Source organism: Kogia breviceps, chromosome 2 (assembly GCF_026419965.1).
Source record: "Kogia breviceps isolate mKogBre1 chromosome 2, mKogBre1 haplotype 1, whole genome shotgun sequence".
NCBI lineage: Eukaryota > Metazoa > Chordata > Mammalia > Artiodactyla > Physeteridae > Kogia > Kogia breviceps.
This window is the reverse complement of record NC_081311.1, coordinates 16,337,901-16,359,037: the sequence shown is the minus strand read 5'-3', so window position 1 is coordinate 16,359,037 and position 21,137 is coordinate 16,337,901. Positions and strand designations below refer to the sequence as shown.

The following is a 21,137-nucleotide window of genomic DNA, read 5'->3' as shown; positions in this document are numbered from 1 at the left end:
TAGGTGTCTGATAGGAGAGGATTCTGTGTGTGCTGCAGTAGAAACTTCCTTCTATGCACTTATCCGAACGGTTCATCAAAAGCATCCTTCTCAATCTAAGCACCTCAAAGAGACTGACTCACCAACACCAGCACCTTGGCACACCCGAAGAAGGAGTACCTGAACTCCACGATCACATCAAAAAGACTGATTTCTGGGCTTCCCTGGTGGCGCAGTGGTTGAGAGTCCGCCTGCCGACGTGGGGGACGCGGGTTCGTGCCCCGGTCCGGGAGGATCCCACGTGCCGCGGAGCGGCTGGGCCCGTGAGCCATGGCCGCTGAGCCTGCGCGTCCGGAGCCTGTGCTCCACAACGGGAGAGGCCACAACAGTGAGAAGCCCGCGTACTGCAAAAAAAAAAAAAAAAAAATTGGGGGGAACACTATCCAACCTAGCACAGCTGCTCAGCTGGGACTCACTGAGGATAGAGAAGCAGCAAAAGGCAAAGGGGTGTTTAACCTTGTAGTTAAGCACAGGCCATGGAATCAGACAGATTTAGTTTCAGATTCTTATTCTACCTACTGATCAGCCATGTGAACTTGGGCAAGTTACTCAGTATCTCTAAACCCGTTTCTTCGGGCTTCCCTGGTGGCTCAGTGGTTGAGAGTCCGCCTGCCGATGCAGGGGACGCGGGCTCGTGCCCCGGTCCGGGAAGATCCCACATGCCGCGGAGCGGCTGGGCCCGTGAGCCATGGCCGCTGAGCCTGCGCGTCCGGAGCCTGTGCTCCGCAACGGGAGAGGCCACAACAGTGAGAGGCCCGCGTACCAAAAAAAAAAAAGAAAAAAAAGACTGATTTTTCTCTTTGTGTAAGAAATTAAGAGAGCGATGGTTCCTGCTAGGCATGGACAGAAAAACTGTCCTGCAGCCTCTTTCCAGTTAGTCTGGTGAAACTGAACATAAACTGTCCTAAGGGCAAGCTGGAGCCCAGCTGAAATCTCACCCTGTTACTAGGCATCTTCCAATAGCTTGCTGCACTGTCCTCATATCCATACAAGGGCTATGCAAGGAAAAGACCAGGCAGGTCAACAAAATCACGGCCAAGTCAGATGATGGGCTCCTTGCCCTTCCTGCACGTAGTCTCATCATCAGGCTCAGCCCAGGGACCAGGGAAAGTGATGGAGAGCAGTCCTTAGGTCAAGTGGCCAAGGGATGTGAACGGTTTCCCTTCCCACTGTTGCCCTTGAGGACTACTTCTTTGCCTCTCCCTGTAGGAGAAAAACTCTCCATCATAATAATTCATGTGTTTGGCTTGTTCCTTTGCTACCATTCAGGTCAAAGATATACCATGAATATTACAAAAGACAAAATCTGATGGGATCTTGAAAGCTTTATGCTAAGTGAGAATCAGACACAAAAGCCATATGTTACATTATTCCATTTATATGAAATGTCCAGAATAGGCCAATCTATAAAGACAGCATGTGGATAAATGGTCACCAGAGGCCAGGGTCGGGGGTCATGGACAATGTTTAATGGGTGTACCATTCCTTTTGGGTGATGAAAATGTTCTGGAATTGGAGAGGAATGATGATTGCCCCTTTTTACATGTACTAAATGCCACTGAATTGTGAGCTTTCAAATGGTTAAAATGGTGAATTTTACAGTATTTTTTTTTTTTTTTTTTTTTGATACGTGGGCCTCTCACCGTTGTGGCCTCTCCCGCTGCGGAGCACAGGCTCTGGACGCGCAGGCTCAGCGGCCATGGCTCACGGGCCCAGCCGCTCCGCGGCACGTGGGATCTTCCCGGACTGGGGCACGAACCCGCGTCCCCTGCATCGGCAGGCGGACTCTCAACCACTGCGCCACCAGGGAAGCCCCTACAGTATTTGTTTTTTACCACAATAAAAAGAAATGTGATAGGGTCCTTTTCTACTAGGCTTGCATTTTTATTTCTGTAGACAAAAACATATAAGACAAAACTTGGAGAAAATATTTCAACAAAAGACAGAAGGGGAGAAAATTTATTCTAGCTTTGAAAATAGTTCAATTGGGCTTCCCTGGTGGCGCAGTGGTTGAGAATCCGCCTGCCGATGCAGGGGACACGGGTTCGTGCCCCGGTCCGGGAAGATCCCACGTGCCGCAGAGCGGCTGGGCCCGTGAGCCATGGCCGCTGAGCCTGCGCATCCGGAGCCTGTGATCCGCAATGGGAGAGGCCGCAACAGTGAGAGGCCCGCGTACCACAAAAAAAAAAAAAAAAGAAAGAAAATAGTTTGAAAGCAAGCAAGGGAGAATCTCAGTCTTCATGAGCCAATGCAATCCTCTCATCTTACAGCTAAGAAGTGAAGGCTTTCGTGGTAACCTGGTCTTGAGAGCAGACATCCAGATTTGAATCTGGTTCTGCCAGATTCAGGCCTACCACTAGTCTACGTTACTGCCTGTGTGACTTGAATGCATTTACTCAGTCTCTCTGAATCTCAGTTTCCACATCAATAAAATGGGCCTGGAAGTCTGCAAAAGGTCACCAGACCACTTGTTGATAACAGCAAAGCTAAATTTATCAGAACTTGGTGCAGCAAGGGAGAATGCCATCTTGACAAAGTCTTAACTTCTCAGGAGAGAAAGTCAAAATGGATATTTATAGGGTTTTAGGATCTGGTCTCAAGTGACTTACAGCAGGTCTTTCAAGGTGGAGCTGACGGAGATCGGGCAGGTTTCATAGCATCATAGGATCAGTGGAAACAGCAGGGCGAGGGGCTTGAAGCAAGTCTTGACTAACTAATTGCTGTTTGAATAGCTGGCTGTTTACCTGTTGCTTTGGATAAACTGATCTGCAGGAATTTCCTGAGGCAAACTGTGCAGTTATTATTGGTTTACAATCTTTTTTTTTTTTTTTTTTGCGGTATGCGGGCCTCTCACTGTTGTGGCCTCTCCCGTTGCGGAGCACAGGCTCCGGACGCGCAGGCTCAGCAGCCATGGCTCACGGGCTTAGTTGCTCCGCAGCATGTGGGATCTTCCCGGACCAGGGCACGAACCCGTGTCTCCTGCATCGGCAGGCGGATTCTCAACCACTGCGCCACCAGGGAAGCCCGGTTTACAATCTTAACGTTCCTGAGGGAAGGGATCCTGGAACAAACAAGCAAGTCATGTTGACATGGGCAGTCTCAGTTCTAGGCCCTAAGAGTTTTGTCACATGTGATGTCGGGGACCTCAGAGGTGCTATAGTTATATGTCAAGCACATAACCATTGCCTACACCCAACAAATCCTTTATTTTCTCCCAAAATCTCACCACCATTCCCACTAAACACTTGCTCCTAGATGGTGAATCTCAGCCAGAACTAGAACCAAGTCTTCTGCCTTGCTTTCTAGAACCCTTTCCATGATCGGGTTGGGTTCCACTTCTCCTGGCATAGGCAAATCAGTTCAGCCACAGTGAAAAGCCCCAAGGATTTTTGCCACACTGAATGAAGCAGCAGCAGAGTAGAATGGTTGCGATGCCAGCAGACTTGGGTCTTAGGTTTTCTGTCACTGGATCTGACCCTAGGCCAATTATTTGCCTCTTCAAGCCTCACTTCCTCATCTATAAAACAATGATGGCCATGCTTAGCCCTCAGTACATACTCACCTAATCTTTGAAATTAATAAATCCATGCTCCCAAATTCTAATTTCAATTCCTTTTCTCAGGTTTGACAAAGGTGAATTTTTGTTTTGTTTTGCACTTGTTCCTTATCTTCAGAGAGGACCTGGGTGTGGCTCTCGGGATGCTGAGAAAGCAGCCTTTCCAATGGCATCTGGGGCTTTCCTGCTCAGAGGAAGGACATAAAATCCCCTGGGACATGAGGGACCCACAGGGTTTAAACCAAAAAGGTTCACATTATTTAAATAGGCAGCCCCCAAATCTGATAATCTGAACCTCATCAAGCCTAAATTCTCTGACTACTTGCTTTTTCTCCTATCCTGTGACTTCCAACATCCTTCATGGGCAGAGCCGTTGACATTTTTAGCTACTCCTTTTCAACCTGATTTACTGCCTAGGGCTCAAGTACAACAGTTTTTGTTTCAGTATTTATTTATATAAACTAGCAGTTTGTCTGACCTGTAGAATTACCCACATCTATATGGCAGGTTAAATCTATGACAGGAGAGTATTGCAAATAATTCCTATTCTGGACACTTCCAATGGAAGTATCAGAAAAAAAAAGGCCCCCAAACTAGGTATAGGGACCTGCATGGGTTCTAATACCCTCTGCTCCCAGTAAGTTTGGGGGAATAATTTTATATCTCTTCACCACAATGTTGAATTTGAAAAAGGCTGTTGGCTGAAGAGGGTAACAGCTAAGATCTTTTCCTAGCTCCAATGAGCTGTTAACTACCTACTTTGAACCAAGGGTGTTTTCCTGAAAGTTCACGCTCTCCTAGAAGGCAAACCCAGTAACTTTCTAATGGGTTTTTTAAGAGATCAAAATTAACGGGTTAATTAATATTTTTCTGTCCAGAAACCATTTTTGCACTCCAACTAGAAGCCAGGTACCATCTTAGGTAATGGAAACGCACAATTGCCAATCCTGGCCCCCAAGGAGCTCACGTGAGCCTGATGGAGGAGGCAGCCAATGCAAGTCCCTAACTGAACTATGCAAGGTTTACCATGAGACCCCCCCAAAAGGGAACAGATTCTAAAAACAGGCTTGGATAATTAAGAAGAGCATCTCCTGCAAAATATCAAGTGAGCTGGAACTTGGTTGATTTTGTAGTTTTTGCCAAGATGAAAAAAGGCATTCCAAGTAGAGGAGAGAACTTTCCAAAGGCAGGGAGGCAAGAAAGAATAGGCTGGATTCTGAAGACAGCAAGAACATTTGCATGGCTGGACTGTAAGCCTGCCAAGGCTAGTGCAGTGGGAAAAGACTCCCAATAAACAGGAAAAGGCTAGACCGGGAAGGAGTTTATAGATCTTACCAGGAATTTTGGAGTTCATTCTGAAGGGCGAAGAGAATCACGGAAGGTTTTAAGTAAATTAATTCTCGAGTCAGATTTGAGTTCCATCGCACATACTTGACAAGAATAGGAGGGGTGGACAGGTGAGTACAGCTGGAAAAGGGGAGATAGGTTAAGTGAGTCAAGACGATGCAAGAAGGCCATAAATCACAGAAAGGAAGGCAAGACCAGTAGTAGGTCTTGTTGGGGGTTGGGGTGGGGGAAGTTCAAGGAAACAGAGTCAGATGTGTGGTTGGAGGTTCTTGAGTTTGACGTGGACACGCAGGTGAGAAGTCCACCAAGCAGCTGAGAAAAGAGATTGGGGTTTCAGGGTATGGTATGATGCAGAGATGTAGGAGTTGTTGGCACACCTCTGGAAAGAAGTTAAAAGTGAAAACTTTCTAATACTACTAACAAAAATACCACAAAACAAGTGAGAAAATAATGGTAGGGAAGGGACAAATAATGTCTACAGTTTTCCTTAGACTTATTTCTTATATCTTCACAGATAAACATTTCTTCTTTATAGCCAGTTCCAACATTATATAATAATAGGTAAGAAAAGTATAGGTTCTAGAATTTTTAAATATACATGCATGCAAATGTGTGTTTTGCATGTGTGTGTGTGTGTGTGTGTGTGTGTGTGTGTGTGTGTGTGTGTCCTTCGTCATTCTGGGGAAAGATCGTGCCCCAGCTTCAAGCCAGGTGAGTTGCCCAAGAATAGCTAGGAAAAAGTTATATTTGCTTCTTTATATTGTAGTTTGTTGTCCAATATATGCAAGACTTTCCCCTCCATCATTGAAAGAATGTGTTTGGCCCCGAGGACTTGGTATCAGGCAGACAACATATTTCTTACTTTAGAAGTGGCACTGTTAGAATAAAGAGCCTGAGAACCGGAACTGTTGCCAGAAATAGCCGGGTCAATTCACCCACTTCCAAGAAGGTCACCCAGCTTCAGAACAGGGTGCAGGCAGACTGAAGCAGAGTCTTGGCATTGCCACCGCTGCATCAGTCGGTTGCAAAACTTATGGCTCTCAGTTCCCTTGATTGAGAGCACTGGTGTTGACTGGGAATTTTCTGTTCCTCCCTCGTATACGGTTTTTCCCAGCTGTATCAAATTAATCACTGTTATCAGGTGACCTTCCCTAAGAAGACAGTCTCCCTTCTGTTTTAACAGCTACCTGTTGAGAATCTTATTTTTAATGAACAATTATAACCCAAGAGCTGTCGTCTGTCAGGTTTTAAATGTTTGTTAAAAATAGGAGTCCCAGACATGCAGTCATTAGGCAACAGAAAACCATAAACAATAGGAAAAGCCAGTGACAGCAAGAGATGGTAATTATCTGAATTCATTACTACACCTCAGTTGGGGAAGAGAGAGCCACAGTCAGAGGCAAACCATAAGGAAATGGAGGGTTATGGCCCTTAACAGAAGCAGTTCTACTGGCCCACAAGAAACTACATCCCTGTGGACATGCTGTTCATATTAATAACTATAGCTATGCATTGGGGGAGAGGGGTCTGCCTTAGAGTAGGAACTGGAAAAAATAGGGTAATAGCTCAGGAACAATGCATAACTTGGAAAATGCTTTGAAATGGTAGCTAATTTTTTTTAGTGTTTCTTACTTTACTTAGCAGTACACTAAATGCTCTTATGGATCACATCGCTCGATCTGAGAGAACACTGTGAGACAAGTCCTTTACCAGCACATTTTACTGATGAAGAAACTGAGGCTTGGTGGGGCGAATGACCTGCTTAAGATTCCAGAGCTGGGAAGTGGCTGTCAGAGCTCTGGGGACCCAAGCACTTTCCTCCAGAGCCCGCCCTCTCTTCCTCACATGACTGTTCTACCTAGGACACCAAAATGCCCTTTTATGGATACTGAAATGGGCACTCCGCCTCCCCAGCCCCCACCCACTGGGCTCTCTGATTCACGCCATGATTTGTCTGGTGGGTGGCGGCTTGGGTTTCAGGCAAGAGAGTGACTCTCCAAACCCCAGCTTGAGTTGGGGAGCCCAGGTTGGGGTTTATTCCATGGCCTCCTTCTCCCTAACTCCACATGGTACCACGAGGTCCTGGGTAATCGCAGATACTCAAGACGTCCAAAGGTGCAAGATCCAAGGACACGTCTGCATTTGTTGATTAAAGATCACGTTTGTTAATATTAGTAGCTTCTTTTGTTTCACCCAATTTCCTTTTTCAGGCCATGACTTTTTTCTGTTCTCGTGCACGATGGAATACGTGCTTTTCTTTCTGAGCGTACCCTACCAAACTCACGTTCATGGTCTTACCCCCCCGCAGCATTTCCCCACCATCTCCCCTGATTTATGAAAATTCAAACTTCCACAACCACAGACTCCTAGGATGGAGTAGACTATTGAATTCAGTTGAGCAGAAGACCTTTAAATAGCAGTCCCTAGTACATTGCATTACACATCATTAACAACCACTGCGGGGGCAGGGCGGGTTACGGAGGGCAATAAAGTCCTGGCTAACTGACAATCACTTAGAAATTAATACAAAGCATCTCGGAAATGCAAATTGTTAAATGTTTATTGAAGCCTATCTATCTGCCTGGGCTGAATACTAACATACAAAAACATTTCTAAAGAACTTACCTTCTGATTGCACTCAAAAGAATAATTAGAGGAAAATGTGATGAGTCATCAAGTGTTAAAAGTGTGCAGAAGGTGATTCAATTGATCAAAGTCTATTGTATAATCACATTTCAGATACACATCTACAATATAAAGCGAGCTACCATTTTCTTGGTTAAAAATCAAACAAGAGTCCACAAATTTCTATGGGAAGCTATGACATCAGGCTAAAGACATCAGTCAGCATTTTCTTCCTGGCATTTAGGTTTTCCTCTTATTTGAACCTCATTTTAATATCCTTGAATTATTCAGTAAGAAATGCAGTCACTATAGTCACAACAGGGCTTTTTGTTGCAAAGCAAAATTATTTTCTCATTACCTACTTGCCCCTTGGATGTAATTTTGAAAATGTATTCTCTAGGACAATACTTTTCTTACGATTTTACTTTTGGAATCCAAATAACGATGACTCCCTCCCCTTCCATCCCCTGAAATTCATCTGCTGGGAACCCTGATGCCACAGAAAGGATTCTCAAGATCTGCTAGAGAAAATACTTGATAAACTTTACAGGCAACATCAGACTTTGAAGAAGAGAAGGGAAGCACGGCTGGGAGAGGACCGTACACAGAGGCCTTCTAAATTCCTTTTTCAGTTTGTAGTGCTGCAGATAAGTTTTTCCATGAAGCAGTCCAACCCCTGTTGCTGCAGGACCTGTTTTTTTTTGTTGTTGTTTTTTTAAATAAGTCGGTAAACTAACTGGAACTTCTGTCAAGTCTGGTGACTCTGTATAAATGGGTGCAAATATAACTTGACATGTTAATTTCTTTCTAGAAAACAATTTATGTTCATAGAATCGTGGGATCCCAGAGTTGAAAGGACCTTAACAGTCATCCAGTCTCAACAGCAATCTCATGTTGGAATTGTTCACCTCTAAATTCTGTTTTGCAGAGCAGCTGAGCTGAAGTCCCAGAGTCAGATGTTTTGCACGTCCCTGTCCCATAAGGGCAGTTGAATATGAACATCATATCACTGGTGATTATTTCCCTGGGTGGTGTGGATAGAGTCTAAGGAATAGGTTTAAAATGGATTGCTAATAGTCGAACTAGAAATAGATTTGTTTGCTCACCCCTATGGCTAAGGTATTCCTCTATATTTCTATTTTTCTTTTCTCTACAGAAATGTCTATACTTCAGAAAAGTCCAGCATATTTGTTGTTTTATTATAAATCTCCCCTAAATATATGCAGGTTTGAAAAATCCTTCTACCAGTTGCCCATGAAACAGGATGAGTAGTTTCCAAGCTGAAGGCCTAGAAAACCGACCAGAACAGAATAAATACATGAACTGGCAGAGGTACAACAGGATGAAAAGCCAATGGCAGTAGCTGAGAGAGTGTCCTAGCAGACACATGCTCAGAAAACAAGGGCAGCTAAGTCAAGTGGATTGTGGGGAGTAGGAGACCAGAGTGCCTGATAACCGTTTGGTATAGGGTCTTGCCAGACAGGAAGCTCTCACCTGCCCAGTGACCAAGAGAATTAAGAGAGTCCTGGCTTCAGCCATAGACAGGAGCAGGAGAAAGAAATCTGATGTTAGAATAAAGACCTGATTAACAAGTTCAACTGAATAAAGATAAGTTGACTAACTGGGGTAGAATCTTACTTATAACTACCTTGATGTGTTTAGCCTATATTCCCAAACCTTCTATGGTAGTGCAGTAAAAAAATTTTTTTTACTACAAACTGTTATGTTGATTATGCCAACAAACACATGGATAGGGGATTCCAGGAAGGGGAAAGGGGTACAAGAGCAACAAAAGGGAAAACTGGGTGCATGGAGGTGCAACCAACAGAAAGTGCTGTTACTGACAGCAGCCCTGGAGGGTTCTTTGGGGGGGAGTCAGACTCATTCTCATCCAAGAATGAAACAGAAGGACCTTATACAAAGGGTCAGATTTGATTTTTCTGTCATTGGAGTTTATGTTTGCTTTCCTTCCCCAAACAGTTGCTTCATTTATGGTTGGCAAATCCATAATAGAGTTCAACTGAACTCAACTGGGCTTTTTCCATTTCCTTAGAATTTAACGTTTTATTAAACAGGAGGATAAAGAAAATGGAAAAGTAAAGATAATTGGCAACGGATATCTATATGGCACTAGCTACTAGAAGTTATTAACACTGGGCCATGTTTCAACAGCTTTTAAAAAAATAAATAAATAAAATAAAGTTGAAGCCCCTTGATCTCCAGCCCAGCACCATTCCCCCCTCTCCTTCCCCAGAGACAACTTCTATCATGAATCTAATAAGCATCTTTTCCCAAGATTTTGTGCCTATACCATGCATAGATACATCATAGAATATTGTCTTGTTACTTTTTAAATGTTATAGGCATTATATTATTGGTATTAAACTACAACCTGCTATTTTCCAGCCAATCTGTTTTGAGATCCAGCATTCTACATCTTACAGAGTCCCAGTGATCACTAGTTTAGAGAACTATTTTTTTTAAAAAAAAGAAAATAAAAAAGAATGATTCCCATAGGCAAATGTTCCTATTAGATAATGAAAGATTAAAGTGATGATTATTATGGCCAAAAGACATTAAAAGCACTTAATTGAACCTCCAAGTGTATCATGAGGATCTCTGATCTATCAAATGAAAAAGCACAACATTTTAAAAAATTACTATGAGTGCTAATCAAACTAGATACTTTTTAAATTTCATGGAGCTATTTTATTCAAATGAAAGTGCTTTGAAGATGAAAAGTGCATGGTTTTCCTCCCAGAATTAAATCATTTCATCCCTTGTCCCACAAAGTTTATTAAAGTGGGAAAAATTAAATACATTCTTCCCTTTTTATGACGTTTCAGTTTACTTGTGTTAGGGCTTGCTTCCGTTTTCTATCCTTCTTTCTTGTCACAGTTTGTAATTTCCCTACACTGATAGATATTCTTTTTCTACCCCTTAAATTATGCAGACTAGTGGTCTGGAAGGAGGGCTCACGAACCTTATTTTTCTCGTGGTTTTCTCTCATTATTTCACTGCAAGGCAATATTTTTCAAAAGACTTCATGCTGGCGAATGACAATTGACATACAGAGCATAACAACTTTTTTGGAGTCTGAAGGTCTGTGATGTAAATACCCAAGTTTGTTTTTAAAAGGTTTTCATAATCCATTGTATAAACACTTACATAATTTCCAAAACATGTTCTTTGAAGCCACAATCCTTCCAGCATTATTATCTGTTAGTAACTAGTAAATGTAGGATCTGCAAGTTTGAATTCCAGTGTGTCACTTTATCGTTTTCAAATTTCGTGAGAGTTGGAACTCAGAGGAGAGACTTACCCCTTCTTGCTTCAAGAAAACATCTTCAGCGTGTCATCCACTTTGGAGGGAAGAAGACTCCTGAGTTTTGATAAACTTGACCTCTGTAGAATTATACCAGAGGGAACTGAAATAGAAAAAAAATTTGTAGGCATTTAAACTCATCCTTCTAGGTAACATTTTGCAATTCCTTCTATGATCCACTTTTTATTTTGCCCACAAACTTCTGACCAAGGCCATGCGGGTTTCAGTGGAAGTTAGCAAAGACAACACTCTGCCTGTTGGAAATCCAAAGGGTTATGTCCTATGTATGAGAGATTTCGTGTGGGCTTAATCTACCCTGGCTTGAGGTAGAGCCGTTTAGAGAGAGAGAGGGAGAGGCCTGATCACAGTTTCAGTTGAGTTTTGCTGATCTTTGGCTTTCTGGGGAAAACACCTTGGGCTATAGAGCACAGGCCTACAAGACTTGTAGTTGCCCAGACATGAGACCAAAGAAAGAACCCGCAGAAAGCGACAGAGATCAATCATTTATTGGACAGGGGATCTTACACAAAGCGTCCTGGAGCGACACCCCACCACGCACAGCAGACAACGGGCAGGACGTGACGGCAGTCTTTACTACAGTGAGGGGGTGGGGGGAGAAGGAGGCTCCCATTTATAGAGGAATTGACGTCAGGTGGCCTCATCAGTTACCGGGACTAATTAAGCCCTATAATTAAGAACATTGGATAGTCATGTGAGTGAAGCAGACACTGGTCGAGCAGGGGATGGACAGAGAGCAAGAGAACAGCCATCTTGAGTGGCCTGAACATTACACACCTGAACACAGCCTTGTGGGTGTTTCCAGCCCCCGATGCCCACCTGTGGCTGAAACCAAAGAACAAGGATAGCCAGAGACCCTTTGGACCAAGCCCTCTGCTAGGCCTTGACTTGACCTTTTACCTGGTGCTCTATAAGCTTCACCCAAGAAGAATCCTTTTGGATTTTTTGCTTCAACAACCTAGGTCACTGGTTTGTATCTTCTAGACTTTCCAGTACGACAGAAGTCTTGACCTTTGTGGGCTTTCATTTTTTACTGTATTGAAATTATTTTTTAGTACATTATCTTTTATTATAGCTTCTCTTATTGCAGTTTGTTTTACTGATATTTTCTTTGCATTTTCATCTTTAAGAAAATAAATGGAGAACGGTAAGGATAAGGGGAAGAGATTCAAACTTGCGGGGGGGGCGGGGCAGACGCCAATTGCCCCCCAGTGAGCTCCGCCTCACTCAGCCCTTCCCTGCCTGTCAGTGCTTCTCTCATTTCAGCTCCAGATGGTCCCCTTGACCTTGAAGACAGCTTTCTGGGAGAACTTTTTAGTCTTACACCTAAAATCGTTATTCTTGGCAGCTCAGTGTGGGTACAGGTGAAAATACTCTCTCTGGGGAACTGTAACTCCAGCCCTAAAGTTGGCTTAGCGGGGCTGGAAACATACACTCTTATCTCAAGATGAGTACATTTACCAATTAAAATTCTTGATTTCTCATCTGCATAACTTTCTCACACTGAGGTGATTAAGAGGAATGCTGGATATTCTCCTTCTGTCCCTCTAGATCCACTTACCACTGCTTCTCCTCACTAGACACTTGGCTCAGGACCCCCTCTAACAACATGTGAATACAGGACGTGCATATATTTGCACAGAACAGAAAAATAAATAGGTTTAAGGAAAATGATATGAGAAGTGTCTGCTCAACCACGCAGGCAATAAATACTGCAGGAGTTCAGGAAAGGGAGAGAAGATACAGCCTATGATATTTTTAAAAATGATCTCAGTAAAGAGGTGGGATTTGGGAAATACAGTATTGAGATTATGAGAGAGAAGGGCATTCTTTCTTCCAAGGAGAAATGTGTGAACAAAGACATACAACAAAAACAGAAAGGAGCCAGACCTGCCTGAGGCCAGTTAATGGGCCAGAGCTTGGTACGGTAGGTTTCTCTTACCCGTAGGACAGGGACTGCCTCTTTCCTATGTGTGCCCCGTACTGTCCAGGCCATTTGGTGTACCTGGGGAATGTTACAGCACAACGTCTGGGCCTTTGCTATGGAAACAACATTTCGCTGTTTGTGTTCTACTTAGTTTACTAAGAATAGTATGAGGTTTCAGCTTAGGAAAGATTGAGAACTGTATTTGTTTTAGTTTACTTACTTCTCTTAACCCTGGCACATTTTTTCATGCTTTAAAGTTAATACATAGAGTAGAATCTATGAATTACATGGAGGAAATTGATAGTCCTCCATGTAATTTTTAATAGATAGTCCTGTGAGTTTTGACAAACACATGCAGCCAGGTGACCACAACGACAATCAAGATATCAAAGAGGGGCTTCCCTGGTGGCGCAGTGGTTGAGAATCTGCCTGCCGATGCAGGGGACGCGGGTTCGTGCCCCGGTCCGGGAAGATCCCACATGCCGCGGAGCGGCTGGGCCCGTGAGCCATGGCCGCTGAGCCTGCGCGTCCGGAGCCTGTGCTCCGCAACGGGAGAGGCCACAACAGTGAGAGGCCCGCGTACCGCAAAAAAAAAAAAAAAAAAGATATCAAAGAGTTCCATCACCCAGCAAAATTTCCCTGGGCCCTTTGTAGGCAACACTTTCCCTCACCTCCAGCTTCTGGTGACCATGATCTATTTTCTGTCCCTACAGTTTTGCCTTTCCCAGGATGTCTATAAACGGAATCACACATTCTGTAGCTTCTTTCATTTAACATAATGGTTTTGTGATTCACCCATGTTGTTGTATACATCAGTAGTTCGTTATTTTTTGTTGCTGAGTAGTATTCCACTGTATAGATGTTCCAGAGGGCTTATCCATACAGAAGTTGAAGGACATTCAAGTTGTTGCTATTTTTTTGACAATTACAAATAAAGCTGCTATCAACATTTACATACAGGTTTCTGTGTGAATGTAAGTTTTCACTTTACTTGCATAAATACTTCAGAGTGGGACCTCTGGCTCACATAATAAGTGTATGTTTAGGTTTTTTTGTTGTCGTCATTAAGCAAAGCCTCATAGGAACGTTGAGTGTGTAGGTAAAAATATCTGAAAAGTACAGGTTCACAAACTTATGTTCCCTTGACCTTTTCACATATATTTTTATATAATTCAACATTGTTTGGCGGGGGGAATAGCTAAAGAGCTCTTTTGCTCTTGCCAGTAAAGTTACACAATGAGTGATAACAACAGCTCAGCATTTACTTCTCAATGTTTCTCTTTAGTTCTTCTCTAGTTTTTTTTTCTAGTTTTATTAGTTTTTAGTATATTTAGTTTTATAAGAAATGGCCAAACTGTTTTCCAACGTGGTTGCACTATTTTGCATTCCCACTGGCAGTGTATAATACTTCCAGTTTTCCTGCACCCTTGCCTGTACTCGGTATTGTCTTTTTTTAAAACATAGCCGTTCTTATCGGTGTGGGGCGATACCGCTCTGTGGCTTTAGTTCGCATTTCCCTAACGACTAACAATGCTGAGCGTCAACACACTGGAAAGGTTTTAATTCTACCACAACTATAAGTAACCCCACCACTAGGCAGTGGTTCTCAACCGGGGGCAATTTTGTCACCCAGGGGACATTTGGCAACGTCTGGAGGCGTTTTCAGTTGTCCCAACGGGGGAGTGCTAGTAGCATTTACTGGGTAGAGGCCAGGGGTGCTGCTAAACATCCTTCAATGCACAAGACAGTACCCACAACAAAGAGTCATCCATCCCAAAATGTCAGTGGTGCCAAGGCTGAGGAACTCTGCACCAGAGTGTTGTCAGAAAGATTCAGACATGGGCCATCCTGAAGATTAGGGGAGCTCTTCATGCTATATTACATTTACACTAATAAAAATGGACTTAGGAAACAATTTCCAGTAGATCTTAAACCCTTTTTTTTCAGTCTGCCCTAGGGTTCATAGCTTCATGCTCTCAGCTTGATACTTCCCATGATAAGTTCTCTCTCAAGTTTAGACGCACACCCTTGCTAACTTACGTATTTGGCCTTCTTCTGACCTAAATAAATGTCAGATCATTGAGGTTTTCCTTTGCGTCTGAGTTCCTTTTAATGGTGAGACTCTGTATTATCAAACTTTAGCTCAGAGTAAGTTACGTTTGCATCATAAATCCTTGAAAATTGTAACAATTTATTGCCAAAAGGCAAGCCACTTACTCTCTCAGTATCTCAGTTCCTCGTCTATGAAATAAGAGAATCAGAGGGGCAGCTGATTGCCCAGGGCCTCTTTAAGGCTCTCCTGTGCTTTGATTCCTATCGAGACTGTTGGGTGCTTCTGCCATTCAGCAGCACAACGAAATCATTCATGTACCATTTCTGGGCACCAAAGGTGTACATATCTATTTAGGAACCCTTGCATCCAGTCACCCCCCCAAAATTTTTTAAAATAATTAACAGGTAAACAAGACTGTAAGATTTGCCTAGCAAGAGTTTAACTTCCTTTGATGACTCGTTATAGATTCCAGTCATTTTTAGATTTGGGTTTTTTAATTTTTTTTTTTTTTTTCCGGTACGCGGGCCTCTCACTGTTGTGGCCTCTCCCATTGCGGAGCACAGGCTCCGGACGCGCAGGCTCAGCGGCCATGGCTCACGGGCCCAGCCGCTCCACGGCATGTGGGATCTTCCCGGACCGGGGCACGAACCCGTGTCCCCTGCATCGGCAGGCGGACTCTCAACCACTGCGCCACCAGGGAAGCCCTAGATTTGGGTTTTAATGTCAGGTCAGCAATACAGCCATTTCCAGTCCATGTTCGTGTGCCCTGAAGTTTATCTCAGAGTGGGTGTAGGAAGAGCAGGGAGGTGAGAAGTCCCTGGCGGTCCAGTGGTTAGGACTGAGCGCTCTCACTGCCTGGGCCCTGGGTTCGATCCCTGGTCAGGGAACAAAGATTGTGCAGGCCGCACAAGGTGCGCAGAGCAGCCAAAAAAATTTTTTTTAATAAAAGAAAGAACAGGGAGGCAGAAAGGCAAGCGATCACCTACCTGCTGTAGCCAAATACTGCTCTGAAACTTTTATCTCATTTTTCTTCCCACTAACGCAGAACAATAACTTCATTCAATAAGTAGATATGTGTGTCTACTCTGTTCTCATCTCTGTGCCAGAGACTTAGGTAGACACCAAAGAAGATCAAGATATGGCACATTTCCTTCCAGAATGTACCTTGACACAGGGAAGGACTAGACCATCACCCTCAAATCATTAGCCAGCCATACAAAGCCAGGACTGTGAACTTCTTGGGGGTTTGTGCCCCTAGAACTGACACCTGCATGTAATAGGCCCTAAGGAAACATTTTACTGATGAAGTAATAGAGCATCAAGCAGTGCTTCTCACATTATCTGTGGTAGAGGACCTTTTTTAAAATTTCCAATCCATTGGTGGCCAATGCATTGGTAGAACACGATAAAAGTGTGTGTAGATGTCATAGCAATGCCAAATTGTTGTATACATTTCTAGAAGCTTTATCCTAATTTCTGTGGTTATCTCATTGTAGAGTAGTAAAATAACAAACAAAAAAAGGAAACACCCACAGATCAGCACTGGTCCATGGACCACACTTCGTCAATAAGAGAAGAATAAAAAAGAGGATACTTTGTGCCTAAAGTGATAAGGGTGCATGAACCCACAATTCACTCTGATTTCACCCACCAAGTCTTGGGCTTGATGCAAGTAAGAAATGGAAACAATCAGAAAGACCTCAAACCCCACCCAGACTCGACTTTGCTTCCCAGATCTTCCTTCTCCCAAATCTGTTTTCCATTCAAGCATTGGGTGGGGGAAGAAACCAAGACGGAAAAGGAAGAAAGGTAGATGTGAGCCTGGGGTGGCTGCTCCCCATCCAGAGTGATAGACAGAGGCTGTTCCCAGCGTCCCTCCCAGGCTCTCCTCTTCAGCTCACAAGGTCACCTTGGGCTTCCCACACCTCCCTGGTGAGCCCCTGGGCAGCACCCATCACATAACATCATGGTCAGGCCCCGCTCTGAAGACATTCCAGCCACTGACCTACAACCTAATGGTGCTCTCATGAGTGTTTCTAGCTCACTGAAGTGTCCAGTCACAGCAATCAAAGACTCTTCTCCTCCCCTTCCAACCCACACACGACCCCTGCCAGCCACAGTCACGGTAAGGTGGTCGTGACTTTCCTTTCTCTCAGTCTGTCCAACTGCAAGCCAGCGACCCTGAGAGGAGTCTCCATCTCCAGTGAGCAGCCCCCGGCATTCAGCTCCCTGTGGAAAGCATTTTATTTTAAGAACCAGAGCAAAGTGTCATGACCATAACTCTTCAATAACTCAGGATGAAACTTCATCCCCAAACAAAGTGCCTGCTGGAAAAAGGACAGGGAGAAGAATTCGGTATTCTTAGCTTGATGGCCAGCCAGGTTTGGATTAGGCCATCTCTGCTGAACTGCTGAGAAAAAATGACGTGCTAAAATTCCTCTGTCTGCCTCAATACTTTTGTGGATGGTGCTGAATATTTTGCAGGATGTGGTAACAGAGAAACACTCTGCTAAGGGAGCCATTGTTGAAACCACGCTCTTGAAAGAACAGGAAAAAGAGATACTCGCAGAATTTTCAGGTCCGTGATGCAGTCTTTAGAGTCATCGTACCAGCATTGCATTTTTTTAAATTACTCAGGAGGACAGGAAATTAATTTGACCCAGAAACCAAGTTGTCAGGTCGTATAGAGAAATGAAACTTCGTGCTTCCTGGCACTTTGACATAAAACTGAGCAAACAATATTAAAGCTGAATGCTATTATTTTGAGAAACAGTGACTGGAATTGTCTCTCAGCTGTTTTTTCCACCTCAGTCTCTTCCGCCTTCAATCTCTCCTACATATTACATTAATCTTCCTAAAATACTCCTCTCATATCCCTCCTTTAGTCATGAATCTACAATGGCAGCCAATAATGTATCTCAGAGTCACTACCTTGTAGAGCAGAAAGAATCTCAGCCATTGCATCTGGACTCTTTATTTGCAAAGTGATGAAGTGAGGGTCCAGAAAAGGCAACTGACTCATGGTTGCTCAGCTAGTAATCGACAGAAATAAGAGGCTAGAGCTCCAAATCCAAGGCATGGCTGTATTGTTTCTTTTCTTTTCTTTTTTTTTTTTTTTGCCTTAATTCCTCTGATAAACTTTCAAAGTACAATTCGACCCCACATTCCAAGAGAACATGATTTCTTGGCCCCAAGTCCCCAGCTCCACCTCACCACTGTGCACAGCCCTTCCCCTTTGTTCCTGCCAGACCTTCAGCCAGAAGGTCCCATCCCTCCTTCCCTGTACTCATTCCACCAAATTTCTCCATGACACCCGGCCCGAGGACCCTACCGCTCCTTTCCTGGTGCCTCTCCTACTCATTGGCTGTACATCGTGTTTGCGCATTCAGTCACATACTGTCTTGTTCATTCAGTGTTTCTTGGGTTTCTTCTTCATTAGCATCATAGAGTCATAGGAACTTAGAGGTGGAAGGTATCTAGAAGTCATACAGTTTGACTCCAACCTGTACCCCATTGCGGTCTAGCTCTCCCAAACCACTGCCAAGAGGGGGAAAATTAATACCTGACCCAACCTGCCCATTCCTAGTTAGATAACCCCATTTGTCAGAAAGTCCTTCCTTTTGCCAAGACAAAAATCTCCCCCACACCAGTCTCCACCAAAACTGACCTTATAGCTGTTCCCTGGAGTGACCCAAAATAAATTGAATCCCTCTGTCATATAGCTTCTTTTCAGATATTTAAAGACAATTTTTGTGCATCTTCCCTTTCCTTGGCCCCTTCCCTTCCCCAGGAGTCTCACTTCCAGTCCAAACAATTTATTCATCCTATCCTGCCCGTGACATGGCTTTGACCATGCTGTTCACAGCGCTCTTAAATTATGATTAAAAAATATCTGAACGCAACACCAAAGAATCCAACATCAGAAAATAGTCTGCTAATGGCCCAATCACCTCCCTTGTTCTAAAATTACACCTCTGGGGGGCTTCCCTGGTGGCGCAGTGGTTGAGAGTCCGCCTGCCGATGCAGGGGACATGGGTTCGTGCCCCGGTCCGGGAGGATCCCACATGCTGCGGAGCGGCTGGGCCCGTGAGCCATGGCCGCTGAGCCTGCGCGTCCGGAGCCTGTGCTCCGCAGCGGGAGAGGCCACGACAGTGAGAGGCCCGCGTACCAAAAAATAAATAAATAAAATAAAATAAAATAAAATAAAATAAAATCACACCTCTGCTATTGTGTCCTGCAACCTCACTAGCTTGCTGAATGCCATATCACACTGTGGACCCACGATGAGCTTGTTAAAAACAAGATTTATCATCAGGGCACATCTTCCCTCTCTAGTCCATGTGCAGTTAGATTTTCCGAATTGTGCAGAATGTTGCATTTATTCTCCTTAAAATAATTCCTTTCTTTTTTCATTGAGTAAGTCATTATTGAATTCCTTGGCACCTGTGAGACACAAAAAAGAATCAGACATTGGTCCTTCATCAAAAAGTGCTTAGAGGGGCTTCCCTGGTGGCGCAGTGGTTGAGAGTCCGCCTGCCGATGCAGGGGACGTGGGTTCGTGCCCCGGTCCGGGAAGATCCCACATGCCGCGGAGCGGCTGGGCCCGTGAGCCGTGGCCGCTGAGCCTGCGAGTCCGGAGCCTGTGCTCCTCAACGGGAGAGGCCACGACAGTGAGAGGCCCGTGTATCACCAAAAAAAAAAAGTGCTTAGAGTAGGTAAGATTATACACCCACAAATAATTTATTCTAAGGTAGACAGGAATGTGCTTTTTCATGAATTTCAGTTATGGAACCATGGAAGTTCAGAGAAGAAGAAATTGCTCCCATCCAGGGAGAGAGAAGATAGAAGACATGGCGGACAAGAGGAATGGTTTGAATACATTGCAGTGATAGGAAGGAAGTTCTCTGTGATGGGAATGGGGTCCGCCGAGATACAGAGGCAAGAGATCAAAACAAGCTCAGAAGTGAAGAGCAAAAATCATGAGTTTCACTGGCACCTGATTCCAGACCGGTCTCATAGGGTCCTTCCTTGCTTTCCTCCATTTGATATTGGCACATCCCTTCCTCCACAGTAAGGACTCCGGATCCCCCCAGTATTGGCACATTTACTCATTTGCTCAATTCTGTGACACTTGTTGCCACACCCATGTCACTTCACAAAGCAAACCTACTGAAAAGAGTTCAAGATCTCTTGGCAGGTTTTGTTCCTCCCGGACTGAGGGTACACAGTCACTATGTTCAAAATCACCCGGATTTGTTCTCCCCTCTCCCACGCCTATTCAGCATGGTTGTGTTATTCCTTTGCAATACAGTGGGACTCATTTGTTTCTATTTGCATTCAGTTTGGGTTTTTCTCCTCTTACCTTTCTTGATTCGACTTTATTTTTCTAATATGTAGAACACTCACGTGCTTGACCAGAAACTTTACTTTCCTTTGCTAGCTTACTATACCTAGCAAACTGGATCATTCAAAATGGGCAATCGTTTTTTGATTGGCCCATTACTGAATAAGTAAAAAGTTGGAAATTGTGTGTAACAATCAGAGATACCCATTATGAAGGAGCTTTTCAGCTGAACATCCAAAGGTCCTGTAAGCTCAAGTCTTTGATGTCCAATCATAGCAAAGTCTGATGTGCCCCAAAAGTCTCAAGCTAACCAACGACATAAACCCAGATGGCAGCCCTGGGATGCCCCAAAGGAAAGTACTCCATCTGGGATGCCATTCAATGGTAACTTGGGCAAAAACCGTCCTGGGGTTTGTCCCTGATGTTGTAGCGGCTACTGAAAGATTTCTAGAAGTAGCCACCTGCACAATAAACTTCCTCACGTGACTGCTGCTTCTTCCGCTGTGGGCAAGGCAGGAAAGAAGAAAAGGTTAGCCCTCCTCAGAGGTTAAGACAGATCTGTGCATGCATTGTATTTCTTTGGGTGCAAATAGGGCAACCATATTTGAGAAAGCTGAACTGCAGCCAGGTTGGCCTCTCCATAGAGAAGAGATTAAGAAAGATATGATTCATTAAATAAATCATTCTGAGAAAAAGGGCTCTAGTTAACATAGAGTCTGCTTGTTTCATTTTTCAATTATACTTATCAATCATTATAATGTAATCATTAACAAATTATTTAAATAATTGGCCATGCAAACACGGGGCCAAAAGACAAACTACTTGTTTGGGAGTACCAAAGACTCTACTTTGAAATTACAAAGCCATGTGTTTCCTCATGAAATTCAGTTGCAGTGTCATGCA

General features: G+C 43.9%; 1 protein-coding gene across 1 annotated transcript in view; it reads right to left on the bottom strand.

The window, feature by feature from the left end:
- Nucleotides 1-21,137, bottom strand: part of CCDC186 (coiled-coil domain containing 186) — a 116,759-nt gene that overhangs the window by 18,889 nt on the left and 76,733 nt on the right. The window contains exon 18 of the transcript XR_010838825.1: nucleotides 10,890-10,995. The gene's annotated coding sequence lies outside the window, so the exon portion shown is untranslated. The remainder of the gene's footprint in view (nucleotides 1-10,889; nucleotides 10,996-21,137) is intronic.